We start from the raw sequence: 7,802 nt of genomic DNA on the forward strand, positions 1-7,802 counted from the left end.
GGCAAGAATCCTGTGATATGCTTCCTGAGGCTACACTTTGGTTCCCTGGCTTGGAGCAGCAGGAACTGGTGGCAAAAATGGGTCACTAGGAAGCTGGAAGGGGAAGGAAGGTCTGTAGATCTCACTTTGTTGAAATGCACGTGTGGCTATTGTTTCTGTTGGAGCAGTACCCCTTCCTCACTTCTGATAACACCTCCTGCTCCAGCCACAGAAGGAATGCTCAATCCAAGGCCCTCCTGGTGCTTTTCGAATTGGGGGCATGGATACAAACTCAAGGATGAAGGTGCCTTTAATGTTCTGTGTGAAGAGGCTAACTGCAGAAAGCAAAATGAAGCCAAAATACCCAGAAGGGTGGAATAGGACGTGGAGAAAGAGAGTCATGCGGTTCCAGCCATCCCTGTAGCCAGGTCTGCCCCGCTGTGTCTTGCGGTTTGGTTATCTGAGCCTCTTCTTTCACCTAAGCTGATTCTGATTGAGGTTCTGACATTTGCAACTGAAGTGTCTTCATCATTATGATATAACTGAAGTTGCACAGAGCTGGATCGTATCACAGTTTAGTCCTGAAGTGGAGGTTATGCTGAGGTTATGTGAGGGGTCAAGGACCCCTCACAGTGGGCTTTAACATGTGCAGCACTACCAGTTAGAAGAGAGGGAACCCCATACTAACCTGGGGCAAAGATCCCTGCTGTGTTTGCCTTATTCGGAGGTCTTAGCTCCTCATGGCTCTCAGGGCCAAAATGGACTTTGGGGAATGGCTGCTTATTAGCTAGGATGAGCTAAGCTGCTGTGACAAAGAGACCCAAAAGATGTATACTAGCTCAAACACAGACATTTATTTCTCATTCACATAACAGATGGCAGCATGTGCTCTCAGTGGGTAGGTGGCTATCTCCCGTATGATGGTTCAGAGATCCAGGATCTAACCTGTGGCTCTACCATAGCCTAGTTCTCATCTATATCTTTCTAGCACAAAGGGAAAGATAATTCTCAGAAGCCTTGGCCAGTAGTGGCACAAGGCACAAGGCACTTCAGATCACATTCTACTGTTGAGAACTATTCTTATGACCATATTAAATTGCAAAGAATGTTGGGAAATGTAGTCCAGGCTTGCATCTTATTATAACTCCCATCGCTACAAAAGAGGAGGATAATTTTAGTGGGGAGAAAAGTTTGACTTTCTGAGAGGATTAAGTGGTAGGTACTCAGCTGCTTGGACTCTAATTCTAGACCAGGGTTTCTTAATTTTGATACTACTGACATTTTAGAGTGGATACTTTTTGGGGGGTGAGAAGGAGCTGCCGTGTGCATTGTAGGGATATTCAGAGAGTTGGCTCATGATCTATTCAGACAGATGAGCATCACAGAGTAGCCACTAGACATAAAAACTCTGGCCTCTGTCTACTTGATACCAGATGTACCCCTTAACCTACTTCCCTGGTCCCAGTGAAGAAATGAAAAATATCTCCAGTCATTGACAACTGTCCCTGGCACGCAAAATCACCCCTGACTGAGAGTCATTGCTCTAGACAACGAGGGCAATGGTTGAAATCTTCTGTCAGTTAGGGATGGAATACAGAGTGTGCTCTCGGTCACCAGTCACTTGGGAGGCTTGTGGTGTTGCAGCTAGTTTTTGCTCACAAGGTTGAGAGACAGCTTAACTAAGGTGTTGAAACTTGCAGTTTCAGAGACACCAGAGTGACGCAAACTCCAGCCCTCAGCCTCCCGAGTACATGACTCTGCAGAGGTTTGTCACAGCCAGAGTCTTGTGCTCAGAGATGCTCTGCCAAGTCTTTTCACTTCACTCAATGCAAAACTCAAACCCGTACTGGGTCATTTGCAAAGGACCAACCTTCTAAGGGATTTGGTGCCGATTTCCTGAAATTCATGAGAAATCAGATTTTTTGATCCCTTACCTACCACAAGCAATATTTGTGGGCACCTGGTGAATTCTTCTGCGTGGACATGATGAACTAGAGGGAAATGGGCTGTCCTGGGACAAACAGTGAGAAATCCTTGCAGCCTGGAGAAAACCAGGGGGATTACCGTCCAGCAAAACATTGGGATGCTAATAGTTTGCTTCATTTTGTGGAAACCCAATAGCTGTTTTGACTCTGTAAGAAAGTGGTTTTCTGGCTAGAACTGATGGCAATTTTTTCATATTCCATGAACATTTTTGGTATAAGCTTCAGGATTTGGGGGGTTGTCCCTGACAATGAACTCAATGAAACTCTAGGTTTCTGTTAGCTGCCAGGTAAAAGTCCAGCTGACTCTTGAACAATGCAGGTCTTAGGGCACTGACTCCCTATGCAATCAAAAATCCAAATGTAACTTTTGATTTTTCCAAAGCTTAACCACTAATAGCCTACTATTACCTGGAAGTCTTGCTGATAACACAGTCGATTAACATATATATTATATGCTTAAACATATTATATACTGTATTCTTACAGCAAAGTAAACTAGGGAAAATAAAATGTTAAGAAAATCATAAGGGCCCTGGTGTGATTCAGTGGATTGAATGCAGGTTTATGAACCAAAGGGTAGCTGGTTCAATTCCCAGTCAGGCCACATGCCTTGGTTGGGGGCTACATCCCCAGTAGGAGGCATGAGAGAGGCAACCACACATTGATGTTTCTCTCCCTCTCTTTTTCCCTCCCCTCCCCTCTCTCTAAAAATAAATAAGCAAAATTTAAAAAAAAATAAGGAAGAGAAAATACATTTATAGTACTGCACACATTTATTGAAGAAAATCTGTGTATAAGTGGACCCACATAGTTCATACCTGTGCTGTTCAAGGGTCAACTGTATTAGTTTCCTGATTCCCTGGGAATATGCAAGATTTTTTAACATTAAGTAAAATTAGTTACATAAGTCTTTTATTTGTATTAGAAAGTTACTTGATTGAAATGAAATACAAGGTCAGAAACCATAAAACTCAATTTGAAATCCTGCCGAGAAAAAAGGATAGAGAAATTTTCTGTGCTGCTGGAGTTGCAGGAAACCACAGACTCCTGTCAGATAGACTTGAGTGCAACTAGGGAAGTACTCCTGATTATGAGCCACATGGGTCTGGGTGAGCATTTGCTGTCTCATAGGCCCATGTATGCCATTCTCTCCCAGCATGCCCCAAAACATTAGATTCTTCACCAGTTGCTGTTTAGTCTGGAAGCAACAGTGAAAAATAGGATAACTAACTTGTGTTGCTGAGTTGTGGCTCTTGTGAGGCTCAGAAGCCTCTGTGGTCTGGCCTTTGCCTCCTTCTCGAGCTCCATCTGCTCCTGTGCCAGGTGACTCTGTCATCCAGAGCCCAGTACAAGGTCAGGAATGCACCAGGGATGCATCAGGCGCTGGCATTGTTTACATTTCTATCATCCCCAACTCCCAAAGCATGATGACTACTTTCCCAGGTTTCAGAATTCAGATCACATATTACAATTTCCAGAAAAGATTCCTGACTTTCACTGTGGCCTTTCAAGAACTGGCCGCTTGCTCCCCTGTGCCCTTGTGTCATCATTAGGCCTTTGTCACCCAGAACACTTTATAGCACTTTATTTCACAGGTTGTTTAAGGTGTCTGTGTCACTTCTCTTCTCAAGGCAGGGACAGGAGCTCCTTCCTCTCAGGAGCAGCAGGCCTAACACAGGATCTGGGGAATATTTTTCTTTTTTTCTTGTTCTTTTTAAAGTACAACTTCCATTTTATTTTTTTCCAGAGAACTTTTCTTCAGTTCTTAAGGGCTCCTTACGTGGGCTTTGGTGGAGGTCTAAGGGCAGCACCTGCAGGTCTGAATTGGGGGGCAGTGTTCGGTCCTTCAGGGCTTCACGAGCACGATCCCTGACCACTTTGCTGTGAATGACCCAACTCCCACAGTAATGCAGTTCCACATACAGCTTGGGAAGCACATAAGCATCCAAGACAATTGCTTCTGAAATGTCCCAGATGGCTGCGGCCTCTACTATGTTTCAAATGACGAACTTCTTAATGGACTTGTTCTTGGTCTGGTGCATCCAGTGCAACTGGTGCCATGAATAGGCTGCACATGGCCCCAACCTTTTCTGGCATGACCATTGTTCCTTCTTTTCTTTGTCGTCTTGGAAGCAAGGATCCGAAAAAAACTGGTGAATATTTTTTTCAATAAAAGTTTATTGAACAAAGAAATAAACAGTGATTTTACAGCAAATTCAGATGTTCTCATGTGGCTCTCCTTTTTAAAAATTGTGGTAAAATAAACCTACCATAAAATTTACTGTCTCAGTCATCAAGTACACAATTCAGTAGTGCTAAGAACAATCGTATCGTTGTGCAGCTGTCACTGTCCCTCATCTCCAGAGCTCTTTCATCTTGTAAACCCCGCACCCGTTAAACACTAACTTTCCACTCCCTTCCTCTCACCCTCCAGCTACAGGAGGCCACTATTCTACTTTCTATCTCTATTCTGTCAAATTCAGGACAGATCCATACTCTACATCCCTCACATGAGTGGAATCACACAGTATTTGTCTCTTTGTGACCAGCTTATTTCACTCAGCACAATGTCCTCCAGGTTTGTCCACATTGCAGCATGTGCCAGAATTTCCTTCCTCTTTAAGGCTGGATGATATTTCACAGTATGTATATATCACATTTTGTTTATCTACTCATCTGTTGATGGACACCTGGATTGCTCCCACCTTTTGGTTGTTATGAATACTGCTGCTGTAAACATGGGTATAAAACACCTGCTAGAGCCCCCACTGTCAATATTTGGGGTTTGTGCCCAGAAGTGAAATTGCTGGGCCATATGGTAACTCTGTGTTTATTAATTTTTTGAGGAATAGATGGACTAGTGCAGTCCAGCATTTTATACACATCATTTCGTTCAATGCTCGTGGTGGTTCTAGGAGGGAGGACAATTGTTATTCCTTTCTCCACAGATGAGGAAATAAAGGCAACGAGAGTCAACTTGCCCAGTTTCACAGAGCCAGCCAGTGGCAGAGCCAGGAGTAAATTCACAGTTAGCTTCCCAAATGCATGCTTTGGAGCCCTGTGCCATATCCGCTCTCTTCCAGAAGGGAGGTGGGCTCCTTTGCTCTGATGGATGAAGGCCCACACTGGACTGGGGAAGAGGAACTTTCTGAATAGGAGGATCAGCAGGGTTGTTGGCTGTGTCCAGCTGCACCCCAGCCCATCACTGGCAGGGATGCTCTGTAGTGAGGCTGTAACATGCTTCCCAGGGATACATATCCTAAGACACAATGGGCTTATGAGCTCATAGTCAAGTTTGGTTACAAATTCACTGATTCAAACTCTAAAAAACAACGTGGTTGCTGTGCATTCCTCTTAAGTAATATCTTAATGGGAGGTCCTTTCAATCTGGAGAAGACCTCTGATTTTTGAAATTCAACATCTTTTTTAGTGCTTCCAAGCATGAGGGAGGGAGTTGGCTCATAATCCTTTCAGTCATTCCAAAACAGAGCCTTCACCATCTATCACGTTAAAGATTGGGCAGCTGATGAAACTATCTGGAAAATGGTGGCTTGAAAACACAGAACTAGACACACCAGAGTGTCAGTAGACGCCAAACTTCCCTTGTGTTGGGAATTGCCCTGTCTGGTTTCAGAAGCTTTAACCCTCCATGGCTAAGGCTGAATAAGAGACCTTGGGACCATAAGCCACTAAGGATACAAAGCTTATCTCCCTGGAAGGGGCACCGCCTTGGCCCCCTTTTACTTCACCCTGCTTGGCCCTGGGCAGATGACAGGTTAGCCAATGATGGGTAAGATTCCTCAAGGGAAGGATGACCTACGACAGGCACAGGTGAGAAGGGGCACTCAGGGAAGGACTTGGGGGACTATAGAAAAAGGAGGTAATGGACCTTTGCCCTCGACTTTGACATAGCCTGAGTCCTCATTCTGTCTGCAAAAAGTCTCCTAATCTCTTGGTTGCCTTACTTCCCCTGCCTGACTTAAGCCTGAGACAAGGAGGGTGGTATAGCCGGTGCTGGAAAGGATGGGTTCCCTGGGGCAATCAGGCCTAAGAAAGAACACATAAAATCCTGTGAAACCTGCTTTGCTAAGAATGTCCTCAGTTTTCTGATATGGGTCCAAGCATAAAATGAGTTTGTTCCCCAAAGTTTTATGGCCCTTTAGCTAAATGACCCTGACTCAGAATAAGACCTCATAGTTCTTTCAATGTTATCCATTGTTTGATCCTTACTGCCTGACAATGACTGATGAGCTTTACCTGTATTCCTGTGCAAACTGAACCCAAAAAAAGCCCATTGAGGAAAAGGCTCTTGACCCTTCTCCTTTGAGAGATCGGCCACCTTTCCTCCCCAAGCAGATCATGTGTTGGTAGACTTATTTTCATCTGTGGCAGATGGGGTGGGGGGCACTCTGTGGGCTGAACCCCCGCCCCCAACACCCTTGCATACTAGTAGCCACCAGACATAAAAACCTGGGGCAGATGAAACAGGTGAGTGGTCAGATGGAGAGTTTGTTCATTGATGTGCCATCTCTGCTTCAAACATACAGCAGTGACAGAAAAAGTACTGAAATAAAAAATCCAAAATATTTAGATAGACTTGGAGGTAAGATGAATACTTGAAAGTAGAAAAGATCAAGCAGATATGTAAAGCAGGGGACTGCAGCCTTGGGTTTCCTGTGTGCTTGTCCAGAAGTTGGTAGAACTGGCTGGGAGTTTGAATCCTATGGGATAAAGGACTAAAAATGTTCCACACAAGGCTCACTGCTCGAAGTGAGGGGAAGAATAGGTCATGAAAGTAAGTTGGGAAAAATAAAACAACTACTGTTGATCATCACCCGGGGAAATGACATTTCATAAGCTGCAAGAGTAGGGAGGCAGAAAGACAGATGAGCATCACAGCCAAGTCACCAGTTGGCATAGTACTTGACTCTGTGAAACTCTAAAACCACCAAGGGGCAGGAGAGTCCCAAAATGTCATTGTAAGATTGTGGCTGAGCCAGGGGTCAGACAGAGCAGTGGCAAAACCACTACATAGAAAGGGGTGAGAGCAGTGTAAAAAAGAAAAAAAATTAAAAATAAAAACTTTCCACCCTGGTTGGTGTGGCTCAGTGAATTGAGTGGTGGCCTATGAACCAATGGGTCACCAGTTGGATTCCCAGTCAGGGCACATGCCTGGGTTGGGGGCCAGGTCCCCAGTAGGGGGCGTGTGAGAGGCAACCACACATTGATGTTTCTCCCCCTCTCCCTCTCCTTCCCCTCCTTTCTCTCTAAAAACAAATAAATGAAATCTTTAAAAAACTCTCCAAGAAAATAAAAATTAGTATGTGAATCCACTCCAAATTCACACTTCAAAACAGACTGAGGAAGACTTCAAAATAAGTATGCGTGCCATGCACAGAAAGACTGAAAAAGTAACTTCACTTTTAAAAAGAGCAAAAAAATTATTGAAAAAGCTGAATTATTGGAAAAGTCAGAAACAAAACAGGAACAGATGATCCTTAAAAGAAACAATTTAAAAATCTTCAAGTTTTGAAAATAAGAAAGTAGTCATTGAAATTTTTAAAATTACATATGGGATAAACTTGACGTTGGAGAGGCTCAGAGAGAAAATCAATGAATTGAAAGAGAAACAGTGGGAAAAATGGATAAGGAGACTAATTGCATCTACCTTTTGGAAAAAATCAGCATACTGTCCTGAGCCACATGGTCGTGGTCCTTGTGGATGACTCCCTCCTCAGACCACTGTTCGTCCACTGGAGGGGCGGGCCCAAAGATGCTTTGGGTCAGCATTTCTGCTTACTTCCTAGTGGAAGCTTCTCAGGGCTTAGGACCACTTCC

The 7,802-nt window shown here is 44.1% G+C and overlaps 1 pseudogene; it reads right to left on the reverse strand.

Annotated features, from left to right (window-relative positions):
* Positions 1 to 3,740: 3,740 nt before the first annotated feature.
* On the reverse strand, positions 3,741 to 4,258 carry LOC123809128 (annotated as a pseudogene).
* Positions 4,259 to 7,802: the final 3,544 nt, after the last annotated feature.

Source organism: Phyllostomus hastatus, unplaced genomic scaffold (assembly GCF_019186645.2).
Source record: "Phyllostomus hastatus isolate PE091 unplaced genomic scaffold, TTU_PhHast_1.1 phas_scaffold_55, whole genome shotgun sequence".
Taxonomy (NCBI): Eukaryota; Metazoa; Chordata; class Mammalia; order Chiroptera; family Phyllostomidae; genus Phyllostomus; species Phyllostomus hastatus.